Source organism: Macrotis lagotis, chromosome 3 (genome assembly GCF_037893015.1).
Source record: "Macrotis lagotis isolate mMagLag1 chromosome 3, bilby.v1.9.chrom.fasta, whole genome shotgun sequence".
Taxonomy (NCBI): domain Eukaryota; kingdom Metazoa; phylum Chordata; class Mammalia; order Peramelemorphia; family Peramelidae; genus Macrotis; species Macrotis lagotis.
Window position 1 is genome coordinate 105590700 of NC_133660.1, and position 16893 is coordinate 105607592.

The 16893-nt window shown below is 35.2% G+C and overlaps 1 pseudogene; it reads right to left on the reverse strand.

Annotated features, from left to right (window-relative positions):
- Positions 1-1259: 1259 nt before the first annotated feature.
- LOC141519175 (apoptosis-enhancing nuclease pseudogene) lies at positions 1260-7364 on the reverse strand (annotated as a pseudogene).
- Between the last annotated feature and the right edge of the window lie 9529 nt (positions 7365-16893).

Here is a 16893-nt window from a genome sequence, read left to right on the forward strand (position 1 = left end):
GGAGATGGAGATTAAGACCTTACTCTTGAGATGTAAATTGACTAGAAGTAAAGAATTATGATTATAACAGAAACAATTGTAATTTTAAAAGCTGCTTCTGTGAAGATCACCCTCCATTCTTGATGTGCCATTGATTCACTTTTTAATGTGAAATTTGTATCCTGGTTTCCTTAGACGTTCCCTAATTCCTGGACTAGTAAGAGAAAGGGAGTTCACCTTTTGTCCTCTGGATGAGAGGTAAGACATAATAACCTTGGGTTGGACCCTGACTCAGGGCCACAGTCTTCTCTACCAATCTGTGGCCCAACCAACACTGCTTGGCTGTTTCTCTCTCTCCGCCCCCGCCCCCCCCCCCCCCCGCCCTTCCTATGTCTTGTAACCATTTTTTTTTGCAAGGCAATGGCATTCAGTAGCTTGCCCAAGACCACACGGCTAGGTAATTATTAAGTGTCTGAGACCAGGTTTGAACTCAGGTTCTTCTGACTCCAGGGCAGGTGCTCTATCCACTGCACCACCTAGCTGCCCTCTTGTAACATTTTTAGTAAATTTTTGTTTTATTTCCACCCTTGCTTTCCCAAATCTGAATAATGATTCCTCATAGACAAAATTTTAGTAAATTTTTGTTTTATTTCCACCCTTGCTGTCCCTGTAAGTTTGGCCTATCCCTAAATGACAATGACAGTTGCCTATTTTATACATGGGGATTAGGATATGAAAACCAAAGAAGACTGAAAAGATGCACTTTGTGCACAGTATATTTTTAAAAACCAGAGAAACTTGGCGGGTAGGAGGGAGTGCAGGGACACTTCATCACTGGCATTAGATGACAACACAAATTCTTGGAATGTCTTGTGAATCCAGAAAATACTATTTGCTAGAAGAAATCAAAAGATGAGACCTCTTCACCAGTCTTCCACCCCAGCAAGCTGGTTGACAGCTTACTATAAATGTCTTCAAAGTACTGTTACTGAACTCAAAGGAGACTGGCTCCTAGAAAGCCCAGAGAAGGTGGGGGGGTGGGAAAGGGGAGAGGTCTCAATTCCCATTATCCTAGAAGCCAAATCATGCTCATGCTACCAACTGACAAAGGATGTTAAATGGAAGATCTCTTCAGATCAACCCATTGCTTTGCTTGCAGAAATGGGTCTGGATGTCTAAAGTACCAGAAGAGTCTTTCCCATCCACATGACAAGGCCAATTTTACTGGTTTCCCCACAAAGGTTAATATTCTTCCCACCCTTGGAGCCCTTGGACCATGTTCAGTCTTCAGTCTCATCTTCTACCCAGAACTGGTCTTCCATGTAGTGTTCAGTGTCTCTGACACTGTCCTGAGAACTGTCCTTACAGTTCAAGGGGTGACTGCTGGTCTCCTGCAGCTCCCACTCCACCTTGACCAGCCAGTCAAGTTCTATGGCAGTTCATGGCATCTTCCACAGATGAATGCCCATGTTGGCTGACCTGAATTATTTTGTTCAGCAGCTGTGGGGCCAGATTCTTGAGAGAAGACAATTGGGTTCAGACAGGGAAACTTGCCTGGTTGATTAGGTTAGGGACAGAAAGGGTATTCCAAGTTTGTCTCCAGGGAAGGAAGTATTTGAGAGCCTGGAAGTCATTATGGAGCCCATGGCCCATCACCAGCTTACCCTTCAGCAGCTTAAGAATCACCTTTTGTGCTATTCTGAAAGGGATAATATGCTGTCTGGTAATGCCACTCCAGAGAATTCAATAATACACAATAGGTGTCTCAGGTCAGATGTATTTGTCATACAGAACATCCCCATGATAAAAAAAAAAAAAACACTGAGCATCGGGCCACCTCACTCAAACACCCACCAGAATCAGTACCTACCATCTCACAGTTAATGGCCACACATTTGTTGGGCATAGTATGGGTAAGGGCAGTGCTCTTCTTGGGTTCAATCTTATGAATTAGCTTTTTGGGGCCAGGGTACCAGGTGATCCAATTGTAGATTGATGTGTACTACATCTGGAGGCCTCTGTGTTCTCCAGAACTTTTGATCTGGCCAACAGGAGGTTGACCTCTCACTTCTGAGGTGTACTCAGCATGGCTCATTTCTAAAGAAGGGCCTTCTGTACCATGAACCATTGATGCTATTGGCTTTTCCTCTTGTGGCACCATTGAAGGATGTCCTTATCACTGGAGTTGGTAAAAGGTGTAAAAGCACTGAAAGTACTTGGAGTTCTCTTTTGGTGCCATCTTTGCCAGTTCAGTGATGGGAACATGGGTGGTCATCTCTCTACCAGGCTGTGACTCACTACTGCTCAGGATTCAGACACTGGCAAGGCCCTCTTCCTATTGCCCACAACAGCTCTGGTGTGGGTCTGGACATGAATTTCCAAGAGTCAGGTCAGGTAGACAAACATATCCAAACATGAAAGGTTGGGAAGTGAAAATCTACCAACTCTATTTTTGGAAACTTAGATTTTTTTATAGCAAAAACTTATCTCAGGAATGACTGGTTAAAGGAGACACAGTTTTACAATTTCCTGGGTAAATTTACAATATTTTTTCTTAGAAATATGCATACTTCTCTATCAAAGAAACCTTTTACCACTACCTCCAGAGCCACAGATTATCCTAGGTCAGGGTTCACTGGTGAACCAAGGATCCGTAAAATGAGCAATAATCCATACATATCTTTGATGAAGAAGATCACCAAGGATATGTGAATATCACTCCCTGGGGCTGGCCCTCTACATCTTCTGGCCTCTACATAGTTGTGCTGAAGACAGAGGCTCCCACATTCCCAGGCAAACCCAGCTTCTGCTCTTCAGTGATTCTTGTCCTTCAGTCTTGAAGAAAACCAAGACATCAGGGAAGTGATGTCATGACAAGCAAGTGAATTGGATTTGAGTGGGGTGGGGGGGTGCTTGTGCCAAGTCACCAACCTTACTTTCTTCTGCAGATCCAGGTGGATCCATTGGCCAGTTATGGATATGGATCAGGATGACTAAAGATGGCCCTGGATGTGAGTCAATCAGGGTTAAGAGACTTAGTAAAGGTCAAATAGCAAATAAATATCAAGTGCCTTAAGCAGATTTGAACTCAGATCCTCCTGACTTCATAGCTTGTGCTCTATCCACTGCACTACCTAGCTGTGCTATAGTTCTAAGCACTTTGCAAATAATATCTCATTTGAGATATACAACACTACTGTAACATAGAGCTATTATTATCCCCATTCCCTGGTTGAGTGAACTTAGGCAAACAAATATCCAGTAACCTGCCCAAGATAACACAATTGGACATTTTCTGAAGTATTATTTGCACTGAGGTCTTCCTGGTTCCAGTTCTAATACCCTACCCACTGTACAACCTACTTGCCTCAAAAAAAGGAAAGGTAAAAGACAGTTCCTACTCTCAAGGAGTTGAGAGTCTAATGGGGACTGCAATTTGCAAACAATTATGTCCTAAGTATCAGAGGGATAATATGAACCCAGGCTTTCCAAACTCTGAAGTTAGATCTCTCTTGCCACCTTTCATATAAAAAATTACTAATAGAAGAAAAATCTCAATTCAACTTAAAAAAAAAAGAATTTCCTTTAAAAAATGTCTATTATTTTGTTTGGTCTTATGATATTTGTCATTATTTTATTTGATTTTCTAAAAGATCTAGCACTTTTACCAATCCACAGAAATCATTTAGTATATATGGCATCATTATTTCTTTTAGTTCATCTTAATTATTTAATCAATATTTCTCCAATTGTCTACTTTTATCTGTTTTTCTAGAATTATATTTTGTCTACATGTTTTCTGTCTTTCAACGTAAATTTGCAAATATTTAACATATTTTTAATAACAGATCGAATTACCAATGAATTTTGCCATATTTTAAACTAAAATCTATTCTCCTCAACTTGCAATGTAGTAATTCTCAGCTTCACTTCTTGTACCAAAATGAAGTAATAGAATACAGTTTATCATGATGACACATTGGACATTTGAAGTATACTTTGTACCTCTGTTAAGTCTTCTCTTTTTCTCATATTCTTAGAAATCCTCTTGAGAAATAATATGGTACAATAGAAGGAATCATGAATTTATAAAAAAATTACCTGAGTTTGAGTCTTGGTCCTTCCACTGATTACTTATATAACTTTGAACAAGTTGCTTTATTTCCACATCTTCCATTGACCTACCACGTCGTACATAAAACTTTTGTAAAATGCAATAAAGTTCTAATTTTCTTTTTTAAATTTATGTATTTATTTTCATCAATATGCAAATGTACATTTTGAAGTTACAAAATTTCCTTTCACCCTCCCTTTCCAGTCTCATCCCCTCAGCAGTGAACAGTTAGGTTTGCATTGTATATATATATATATTTTGATAAGCATGTTTATAAAATAGTTATTTTAGGTATGAGGAATAAGGATTAAGGGAAATATATATATATATATAATATATAATTTTTATAAAGTATGCATCAGATTCAAATGGCTTGTTTTTGTTTTGTTTTGTTTTGTTTTTCTTCCTTTGATGGAGATAATATAGTCCATAGCCAGTCTAATACCATCTAATACAGCTCAATAGACTTCTGAGAGGAGATGCTTCCATTAAGGTTGTTCAACTCATAATGTTGTGGTTGATGTATACATTGTTCTCTTGGTTCCACTCCCTTTGCTCAGGATCAACTCTACAAGTCATCCCATGCTTCTCTAGAATACAACCATTTATGGTTTCTTATTGAACAATAGTATACTGTTTGGTATTGGCTAAGAAATAGAGTGGTGGATCAGTGGAATAGGCTAGGTGCAACAGCAGGAAATGATTATAGTAATCTGCTGTTTGATAAACCCAAAGAGTCCAGCTATTGGGATAAAAACTCACTCTTTGATTAAAAACTGTTGGGAAAATTGGAATTCAGTATGGCAGAAACTTGAATTAGACCAACACCTCACACCTTATACCAAGATAAGATCAAACTGGATACAGGATTTAGGCATAGAAACAATATTACAAGCAAACTAGGAGATGAAAGATTAGTTTACTTGTCAACCCTATGGAAAGGAAAGCAGTTTATGACCAAGGAAGAAATGGAGAACATCATTAAAAACAAACTAGATTATTTTGATTATATTAAATTAAAAAGATTTTGCACAGACAACACCACTGTAACCAAGATGAAAAGAAATGTAGTAAATTGGGAAACAATCTTTACAACTAGTATTTCTGACAAAGGACTCATTTCTAAAATATACAGAGAACTGAGTGAATTTTCTTTAAAAAAAAAAAAATCCATTCCTCAATTGACAAATGGTCAAAGGATATGCAAAGGCAATTTACCAAAGAGGAGACATTAGCAATTCATAGACATATGATAAATTGCTCTAAATCATCACTTATTAGAAAAATGTAAATTAAAGTTTTTCTGAGATACCACCTCAGACCTCTCAGACTGGACAATATGACCAGAAAGGACAATGATCATTGTTGGAAGGGTTGTGGGAAATCTGGAACATTAATATATTGTTGGTGGAGCTGCAAACTCCTCCCAACCTTTCTGGAGAGCAGTTTGGAACTGCGCCCAAAGGGCAACAAAAATGTGCATACCCTTTGATCCAATACCACTACTGAGTCTATACCCTGAGGAGATGATGAAAAAGGATAAAAACATCACTTGTACAAAGATATTCATAGCAGCCCTGTGTGTGTTGGCAAAGAATTAGAAATCAAGTAAATGTCCTTCAATTGGGGTGTAGTTTAGCAAACTGTGGTATATGCATGTCATGGAACACTACTGTTCTATTAAAAATCAGGAGGGATGGTAATTCAGGGAAGCCTGGAGGGATTTGCATGAACTGATGCTGAGTGAGAGGAGCAGAACCAGAGGAACATTGTACAACCTAACAGAAACATGGGGGTGGTGATCAATCTTAATTGATTTGCTCATTCCATCAGTGCAACAATCAGATGCAATTCTGGAATATCTGCAATGGAGAATACTATCTGTATCCAGAGAAAGAATTGTGGAATTTGAACAAAGACCAAAGACTATTACTTTTAATTAAAAAAAACCTTTATCTTATTATGTAAATTTTCTATCTCTCATACTTTATTTTTTCCTTAAGGATATGATTTCACTCTCATCACATTCAACTTAGATCAATGTATATCATTGAAACAATGCAAAGACTAACAGACTGCCTTCAGGGGGAGAGTGGGAGTGGGGAAGGGAAGCAAGATTAGGGGAAAATTTGTAAAATTCAAATTTAATATATAAATTTTTAAAAAGTCAGTCAAATTCATAGATTGAGAAGGTTTTTAGAATGTGATTGCTTCCAGTGTTTCTCCCAGTTCTTTGGTAGATCTTTGCTTCTTTATCTTCAACATCTGTAAGGAGTAGATAGCGATGAATTTTTGACAATGTTCTTCAACATCAGGGGATTTTTGGCAGTGAAAACTCCTCCTCACTTATGAAATAATCTATCACCAAAATATGACTTTCCTGATCTTAATCTAGCCTTGAAGTTTTGGGAACACATTGACCAGAGCAAACATGACAATACATACATACATACTATATATATATATATATATATATATATATATATAGCATTTCTAATCATAAGACCCTTATAAGAACTTATACATTTAAGAGTTTATTTTTGTTTTTTTTATAAAATTGACAAATGTGTGGGAAGGGTTGGTGAATTGTTGGTCATTTAATAGGCTGGCTAAGGATTTTAAAAGTTTTTTCTGTACTTCACAGAAAATAATTCAGTATTTAGAGTTTTATCATTCAGATGGGCAATACAAGTATTACTTCAACGTATAAAAGGAATTATCTGAATTTTAAAAAATAAATGGTTTCTAATTTAATATTTTATTATTTATTTTCCCAATTACATGAAAAGACAGTTTTCAGCAATCATTTATGTAAGATATTGAGTTCACATTTTCCTCCTTCCATACCTTCCCTCCATTTTCCACATAATAAAAAGTAATCTAATTTAGATGATGCATATATAATCACATTAAACATATATATCCATGTTATTCATGTTATGAAAGAAGAATCAAAATAAAAACAAGAAAAAACCAGGAAAGGGGGAAAAAAACGAAATACATCAAGCTAATTTAAGAAATTGAAATAGTATACTTTGGTCTTCATTTAATCTCCATAGTAACTTCTCTCTGTGTGAATGGTATTTTCTATGCCATGTCCTTTAAAATTATCTTTGATTGTTGAACTGCTGAGAGCAAATTCATCATAATTGATTATCCTACAATCTTACTATTGGTGTGTTCAATGTTCTTCTGATTCTGCTCATTTCACTTAGCATTACCTCATAGTCAAATCATATCCATAACCTCTTTCCAAGTACACTCCCCTCATCTTTCCCAATAGAAATACATTTTTCAAAAGTCACAAACATCATCAAATTATAATCAATTTATATCACCTCCTCTTTCTGAGTACCCTCTATAGAAATATAATCCTCATGAGCTAAAGTATCATGTAAAGCAAAATGTCTTTAACTAAAACTCTGATCACATCACAATTTATATTCATATAGCTTTTGTCTAAATATGTTCCTTTCAACTGTTCTAAGAGAAATACATTTCTCAAGGATTAACTAACATACCCCATCCCTTCCAATTACCTTTTCAAGCATCTCTTGAGTCTTGTATTTAAAGATCAATTTTTCTCTTCAGTATAGACATTTTTATCAGGGAAATGTGAATGTCCTCTATTTTGTTGAAAAAATCTTTTCCTTGAAAGATATTCTGAACTTTGCAAGGCAGTTGATTCTTAGTTGAAATTTAAACTCTTGTGGCAGCTAGGTGGCACAGTGCATAGAGCACTGAACCTGGAGCCAGGAGAAACTCAGTTCAAAAACGGTCTCAGACACTTAATAATTACCTGTGTGACCTTGAGTAAGTCACTTAATTCCCCCACCCCACATTGCCTTGCAAAAAAAAAAGAAAAGAAAAAAGAAATCCAAACTCTTTTGCCCTATGGGATATAATATTCCAGACCTTCCAGTCATTTATTGTGGCAGCTGATAAATCGTACAATCCTAACTCTGGATTCCTGAGTTAGGGAATTTGTTTCTTTTTGACTGCTTGCAGTATTTTCTCCTTTAGACGAGAATTCTGACATTTGCCTATAATATTCCTTGGAGTTTTTATTTTGGCGTCTCTTTCCGTGGGTGATAGGAGTCATTCAGAGATTATTTTATTTTCTAAATCTAGAATGTTAGGATAGCTTCCATGATAATTTTCTGCATAATATTATCCAGGTTTTTTTTTCTGCTCTTGGCTTACAGTAGACCAATATTTCACGAATTATCATTCTGGTTATATTTTCCACATTGGTTGTTTTTCTTAAGAGGTAGATTAAATTTTTTAGTATTTTTTCAGCCTTTTGGTTTTGTTTGATGGGATTTGTTGTCTTTACAGACACTCATTTCGATTCGTCCAATTTTAGTTTTTAAGGTTTTATTTTCTTAAGTTGGTATTTTTGTTTCCCTTTCCAAAGATTACTTTTATTTTCAAGCTGCTCAATTTTACTTTTTTAATTGATAGTATCTTTTTAATTTCTTTTTTCCAACCATATGCACATGTGTATCTTTAAGATCCAAAATTTCTATCCACCTTCCTTCCCACCCCCCTCCTCTCAGCAACAAACAATCAGGTTAGCATTGTACACACATATTTTTGATAAACATGTTTACAGATTAGGCATTTTTGATATGAGAAATTAGGATAAATGGAAAGAGATAACAAGAGATAATTTTTATAAAGTGTTCAGATTTGGAAGGGGTTTTTTTGGTTTGGTTTTGTTTTCCCTCCTCTGTATTATGGTTTCTTATAGAATAATAATATTCCACAGTAGTCATGTACCATAACATGCTTAGCCATTCCCTAATAGCTGAACATCCCCTCAATTTCCATTTCTTTACCACTACAAAAAGAGCTACTATGAAAATTTTGGAACATGTAAGACTTTCCCTCTTTTCTATAATTTCTTCTGGATATAGGCCTAGAATTGGAATTGGTGAGCCAAAGGGAATGAATATTTTTATTGGTCTTTGGGCAGAGCTACATATCACTCTCCATAATGGTTGAATCCATTCACAACTCCACCAGCAAGGCATCAATGTCCCGGTCCTCCCACAATCTCTCCAACATGGATTATTTTCCATTTTTCTCATCTTAGTCAATCTGATAGGTATGAGGTTATATCTCATATTTGTTTTAATTTGCATTTCTCATATCAATAATGATTTCATATGAATTTCTTCATTTGAAAACTTTATATTCATACCCTCTGACCATTTATTAATTGGGGAATGACTTGTAACCTTATCATTTTGATGCAATTCTCTATATATTTTAGAAATTAGATTTTTATCAGAACTCCCAGCTGTGAAGATTGTTTCCCAGCTTTCTACTTTCCTTCTAATTTTGGCAGCAGTAATTTTATGAGTATAACAATTTTGCTTTTAAAGTTATTATTTTCTTCAGGTAATTTTTAATAATTCTCCTACATGATACATTTCTTGTGATCATTTTTCTTCATCCCCTATACTTTAGTTTTTAAAATCTTTTTTTCAGTTATTCCAGGAGACTTTTTTGGCCTTGAGACCAGGTGATCATGCTAGAGACTTTGACAAATAGCCATTTTTCACTGCTTTCCTCTTCTGAGATGATGGTTTTATCAATCCTATCAAATAGTAGCTGTCAATTTTAAGCACTTTTTTTTGGGGGGGGGATCATTTTGTCATTTGGGCTCTGTTCCTTTGGTACAAGATATATAATCTCAAGGATTTTTTTTTAATTTTCTTGCTGGTAGTCAGAGTTCTTGTCCCTGGTTTTCTTCTCTGGCATTTCTGGTGTTCCCAGCTTGCTCCCTGAGCTATGGTCACCCAACACCTTACCAACTTCTCAGGGCTCAAAAATTTGCTCTCCAATCTAGAGTTAAGACTTTCATTGTTGGACGAGCTGTGCTGACACCTTAGCTATAATATGTATAAAAGCCTTCCACTGGCTTAACAATTCTCTTTCCCACACTGGGCTATAATCTCCTTTTATGATTACAACAGATCTTTTACTAAAATTTCAACAACAGCTCTCACTGAAAAATTGTTTCATTGATTTTTGGTGTGTTCAGTTCTTTAATGATCAGCTTAGAGGCTTCATTCAAATTTGTTTTGGGAAAAGCTTTGGGAACTTCCGAACTTTGTGCCCAGGACCAGTGATTTAAATATAGAATCAATAATCAATGGAATCTAATTCTACTCAGGGACTTGTTCTAACTATCTTATTTCTACTGACAGAAAATAATACATTCATAGAACTTTGAATCATAAATGGGTTGTAGTAGCTACATATGTCACTAGTCAGTTAAAGTCAACTCAGCAGAATTTCTGTATGAAAAATTAACATAACACTCCCATTCCCATTTTGTAGATGTGGCAAAGCAAGGTCCAAAGTTAGGAAATGAATCACCCAATGCTCCAATTTGTAAGTGTTTAAAGTAGAATGAAGCTACCAGATTCAGTCCAGTGCCTCTCAACATTTGGCACAATGAATCAATTTATACATATCTTGATTAAAATGATATGAAATAGTTAGATATTACTAATTTAATTAAAAACATAAATTTGCATAACAATAAAATTTAATTAAAAATTCAGGACATATTTTCTATTTTTTATTTATTTAATAAATGGCCCCAAATTTTTAACACCAGTCTTTACTGTAATATTTTCAAAGATCATAGAATTTCATATTTTAGGAATTTTGACTGAAATGTGAGAATTGGAAGACATCTTAAAACTCATCTAATGAAATCTCTCACAAATTGTTGGAATCTTCTCCGTAATAACTCCTCAAGTATTTTCAATGATGTCACACCTACTTTGTAAAGCAAATGCCATTATTGGGAATTTTAACTGCTATTAACTCTTATGTTGAATTAAAAACTGACTCCAATAGCTTCCCTTCAATTTTTCCTTCTGTTGCTACATGGAATAGGTCTAATCTCAACAAGAGAGTCCTATAAACATTTCAATAAGCTCTCATGAAGAAGAGAAAAATGTAGAAGTGGCATTTCATTAATCCATTCTTCTCTTGACATAGTCTGCCGAAAGTTTTAAATATTCTTGATACCTATTTCGGGTTCTCAATGTTCCTTTCTAAAAGTAGAAGTTTATATCTATCTATCTATCTATCTATTTATCTATCTATCTATCTATCTATCTAACTACCTACCTACCTACTCATCTATCTATTTGTGAAGCTATATCTTTCTGTCTCTCTACTATTTGTTAGCTTACAGCTACATTTGTCTTAATCATCATTTTGAGCACTGAGAAATTCAAAAAACTTTTCACTTCCATTTAATAATTTATAACCTATATCAATAGACAAAATATCAATTACTAAGTCAAGAGGGAACAGTCTGGTCTAATTCTGGTTTTTCTTTTGCTTCAAATTCACAAATAGAATGAAATAAAACAGTCACAGACCATCTACTAGTTAACAATAGGAAGTTTATTTAGGCATATAAGAAAAATATAGTCAACAAAGAGACTGCTTCACTTGAGTATGGCTCCTTTTTTTTCTTTGATGACTATGCCAGTCTGGTATAAACATGAGGGGTAGTTCCTGACTCCTTATGCACTCTTGTTTAGGCTATCAGACAGCTATGCTAATGGAACAACAGTCTCTTTAGTCATTTAAAATAAATAAATTTAAAGGATGATCCCAATACCTTTTTTTAAAAGTCAATATTTTTTTTTAAAAATTTAAGGTCTGGGATTTTTTAAGTTTTGAATTCAAAAATCCTTCCTTTTTTTAGCAAGCAATCATATACAGAATACATATTTTCAATCATGGCAAACATTTCTTTATTAGTCATTGTATCAAAGGAAAAAAGAATAAAAAAGGAGAAAATACATTTAAGAAAAAACTACACTGGAAAATATAGTATAAAACTCACAAAATAGAATGGTATCATGGGGTTCTATATCTAATACTAAGGATAACTAGAAGTGAATTGAAGTTTATTGAGCAAACAGGTGATGGAAATCATATTTGTGTGAGGGTAGAAAGATCAAACAGAAGTCTTTTGCAAATAACAGATCTGAGGTAATTTGACCCTGCATCCTGTTAGTGATTGTTTTACATACATTAAAATTCTCTAAAAATAGCAACAGCAGCAATCAGTAAGAATACCTTTATTATTGTTCCATATCAATAGAAAATTCCCTCAAACTGATATCAAGCTGTTAATTAAGACCTTTTTTACATTCACTTTTGTATAGTTAATTAACTGGCATTATAATCACATCACCATTTAGTCCACATTTTTCAATCCATAAGTACATCATAGGATACATCTCAAATCCTTTCCTGAAATCAAGATATATAATGTCTATGGTATTCTTCTAATCTACCAATCCAGTAACTCTAGCCTAGAAGAAAAGGAAATGAGGTTCATCTGTCATGACTTTGGAACATATGGCAGCTCCTTAGGATCATTGCATTCTCTTCTAAATTCTCATAAACCAACTGTTTAATAAGCTATTCTAGAATTTTGCCAGGGATCAATGTCAAGCCAAACCAACATGTGTTTTCTAGCTACCTTTTTCTTCTTTTCAAAAATCAGTCCAACATTTCATTTTTGTTGTTTTTCAGGGAGTGAGGAAAGGTAGAAAGGGCTTTCTTGGTCTCAAGGATTTTTTCAAAAACTATTATGTGATTCTGAAATCATGTCCACAATCATTTATGTATAATGTAAGTTTGAATTCATTTAATTCAACCAGTTAATTTCTTGCCATCATTTTACCTGATATTTTTCCTATTGTTTTGTTCTTTCATATGTGAAGATTTCTCTTTTCCTTGCAAAATAGTAAAATAAAATAAAAACATAGTTTGTTGTCTCCCTCTCATTTAGCAACATTACTGCATCTTAGCTAAGAACTAACCCTTGCCCTTGTCTGTTCTTATTTCTATGACAAAACTAAAAAAAACTATTCTGGAGGTTTGTAGGATATTTTTTCAATTATTAGCTCATTTACAGATTTAACCTTTGACACACAATTCATATAATTTCTTCTCACATTAGTGAAAAGGCATTTTCCAGTTTTCTAAAAATTTTTCTAAGAGTAACACACACACACACATATATCTATATCTATATCATCTATATCTATCTATATATATATCTATATATGTATATATGCTTATTGATTGATTGATACCTATGACTTATTGAGGACATAATACCCAACAAGACATAAATATCAATCAATCACCAAGCATAGAGAAATTTGCCTTATATTATATGTTAGGCACTACATGTGCTAAGTGGTAGAGATAAAAATAAAAAATGAGGGGTGGAGCCAAGATGGCAACATGAAGGCAGCATTTCCCAAGAACTTCAACCCCCCACACCCAAAAAACACCTAACAAAGCATGGCTCTAGCCAAAATTTAGAGAGGCAGAAAGACTGAGTGATACATTTTCCCAGTCCAAGATAACTTAAAAGTTCTGCAGGAAAGGAGTGTTTTACCAGGACAGGGATTGGGAAAAAAAAAAACCTTGGTGCAGCCCAGCCCAGTCCAGCCCAGAACAGCACAGCACAGCTCAACACAGCACAATGCAGAGATCACCTACAACACCTTGAAGGGGCGGGCAGAGAACTCTGCTACAACAGAATGAGTGTGGAGTGAGGAACACAGCCACAGAATCTGCAGAGAGAATAAGGAGAAAGCAGCCTACACCCCCAGAGATTGTAAAGGGAAGTCTGCAGAGAATTCTCTTCTGTCCCTGGGGTGGGACTCTCCTGTATGCCTACATTCAAATATTCCAGTTTGGCCTCCCATGCTAAGATAGCTAGATCTCTCCTTATAGCCCCAGAGCAGAGGAAAGTACTGGGCCATCTACATATCAAAGGACAGGCTAGAGAGCATAGACCTTGGAGGAATAAAGGTCCCAGTGGGGTGTCCCCCAAAAAAATCAACCCCAAAGCCTTGGAAGTGCTGTAAATTAGTCTTGGGCTGAGGAAATGAGTAAACAACAGAAAAAGAATAATCTGACCATAGAGAATTACTTTAGTCACATGGAAGATGAAAACACATACTCAGATGATGAAAAACTTGAAGCTTCCATATCCAAAACCTCCAAGAGAAATAGAAAATGGGCTTAGACTGTGGATGATCTCAGAAAAGATTTTGAAAAGCAATTAAGGCAAATGGAGGAAAAATTGAAAGGAGAAATGAGAGTGATGCAGCAAAATCATGAAAACCAAAGCAAAATCTTGGTGAAAGATATACCAAAAAATACTGAAGAAAATAATATGTTAAAAACCAGTTTAGGCCCAATGGAAAAAGCAAAACAAAAAAGGCAAATGGGGAGAAGAATGCCTTAAAAAGCAGAATTGGTCAGCTGGAAAAGGAGATAAAAAACTCCTTCAAATGCAAAATGGAACTAAAGGAAAATGATGGCTTTGCAAGAAATCAGGAAGAAATAAAACTCTTCCAAAAAAGCCAAAAATTAGAAGAAAATTTGAAATATCTCATTCAAAAAACAACAGACCTTGAAAACAGATCCAGAAGAAATGATTTAAAAATTATTGGGCTATCTGAACGCCATGATCAGGAGAAGAACCTAGACTTCATTTTTCAAGAAATAATAGTTAATTTGCCGTGATATCCGAGAAGCTGAGTGTAAAATAGAAATCAAGAGAATTCAACAGTCACCACCTGAAAGGAATCCCAAAAGAAAAACTTCCAGGAATATTATAGCCAAATTCCAAAACTCCCTAATCAAAAAGAAAATTCTAAAAGCTGCCAGAAACAAATAATTCAACTACTGAGGCTCCATAGTCAGGATTACACAGGATCTGGCAGCATCTACATTAAGGGCTCATAGGGATTGGAATATGATATTCTGGAAGGCAAAAGATTTTGGTTTACAACTGAGAATCAACTACCCAGCAAAAATGAACATCATCTTTCAGGGGAAAAGGTGGACTTTCAATGAAACAGGGGACTTTCAAACTTTCCTATTGAAATGACCAGAGCTGAACAAAAAGTTTGATCTCCAAGTACAGGACTCTGGTGAACCATAGAGGGAGTAGAAGAGAGGGACTAACTATGAGAAACTTGATGATGTTGAGCTGTTTGTATTCCTGCATGGGAAGAAGATAATGATAACTCATATGAACTTTCTCACTTATAAGAGGTATTCGAAGGAGTATATATATATATATATATATATATATATATATATATATATGGACAAGATATAGGAAGGAGTGGAGTATAATGGTATGTTGTGGTAAGGGGATGGAGTCAGTGGGCAATGGGGGGAAGTGCTGGGAGGAAGGAAAAGGAAATGAAGAAGCTGAGAGATTTCATATAAGAGTCAAGAAAAAGCTTTTTCAATAAAGTGTGGGGGGAAGGCAAGGGGGAATGAGTGAGACTTCATTCTCATTGGAAATGGCTCAAGGAGGAAATGACATACACACTTAATAGGATGAAGAAATCTATCTTGCCCTGGAGAAGGATGGGAGGAAAGGGATGGGATGAGGGAGCATGGGGGGGAAGGGGAGAATAGGTGATAGAAGAGAGGGAAGATTGAGGGAGAGGGTACTCAAATTTAACACATTTTTGGACAGGGCCAGAATGAAAGGAAAGAGAGAATAGAATAAATGAGAATGGAGAGATATAAAGTAGAGGTACAGCTAGTAATAGCAAGTCAGGGAAAATATTGAAGCAACTTCTCTGGTGGATTTATGATATAGAAAGCAACTCACCCCAGAGAGAGCCTTTGAAATCTGAACACAAACTGAAGTAAAATATTTTTTTCTCTCCTCTCAATTCTTGAAGTTTCTCATCTTCTGGGGAGGGGGTTATGGTTATTCTTATATTTACTATTATAACATTCAATTTACAACAATGTATGGCATGGAAACAATGTAGAGACTGTCAGACAGCCTTCTGTGGAGGCGGGAGGGAAGGGAGGTGGGGAGAAAATTGTAGAATTCAGAGTCTTGCAAAAATGATGGGTACATATTAATATTATATATAATTGGAAAGCAAATAAAATGTTAAAATGTTGAAAAACAAAAATAAAAAATGATGTTTGCTGTCCTCAAGGAGCTAACTTTCTAATGAATATGATAACATGTAACTATATAGTCTTTGACACAATGCACACAAAGTTGGCACAAAACTACTTAGAGTTGGTGGAAACAAGATCTTCTGTAGAAGATGGGCCTTGAATTGAATCTTGAACAAATCTGTGGATACTAAGAAGCAGAAGCAAAGAAGGAGAACAATTAGGCATGTGAGACAGCTATTCAAAGGTTACAGACTGAGAAGTGAAATATAAATTGGTATGATAGGATGATTGTGTAAGACTATAAAAAGTAACAAAGTATATATTTAATTCTCCAAGTAATAAAGACTAATGAGTTTATTGAGTAGGAATGGTAAGGTGACATAGTCAAGTTTGTACTTTAATAGAGACACATTGCCACCGTTATGAAAAATATATTGAAGTAAAAATGAGAAATGAGGCAGCAAAACCAGTTGGAGCCCATTGAAATAATACCAGTGAATACAAAGAGAGAGAGCAATGTGATAAAAATCAGGAATATAAAAAAAAATTCAGAATGGGAAGACAATAAAGTTTCAAATGCTGCAATGAGATCAAGGATAAAATTAAGAAATGGATATTCAATTTTGCAATTAAGATATTGCTACTGAATCTTGGGGAAAAAAGTCATTTTTGGTTGAATATTGGCATCATTACCTACATTGCAGAGGTGTGGAAAGAATAAATAAATTGTCTAGAATAGATGGCTTTTTAATTGAAATTTTATTTTATTTTTCAAAAGGTAGTTT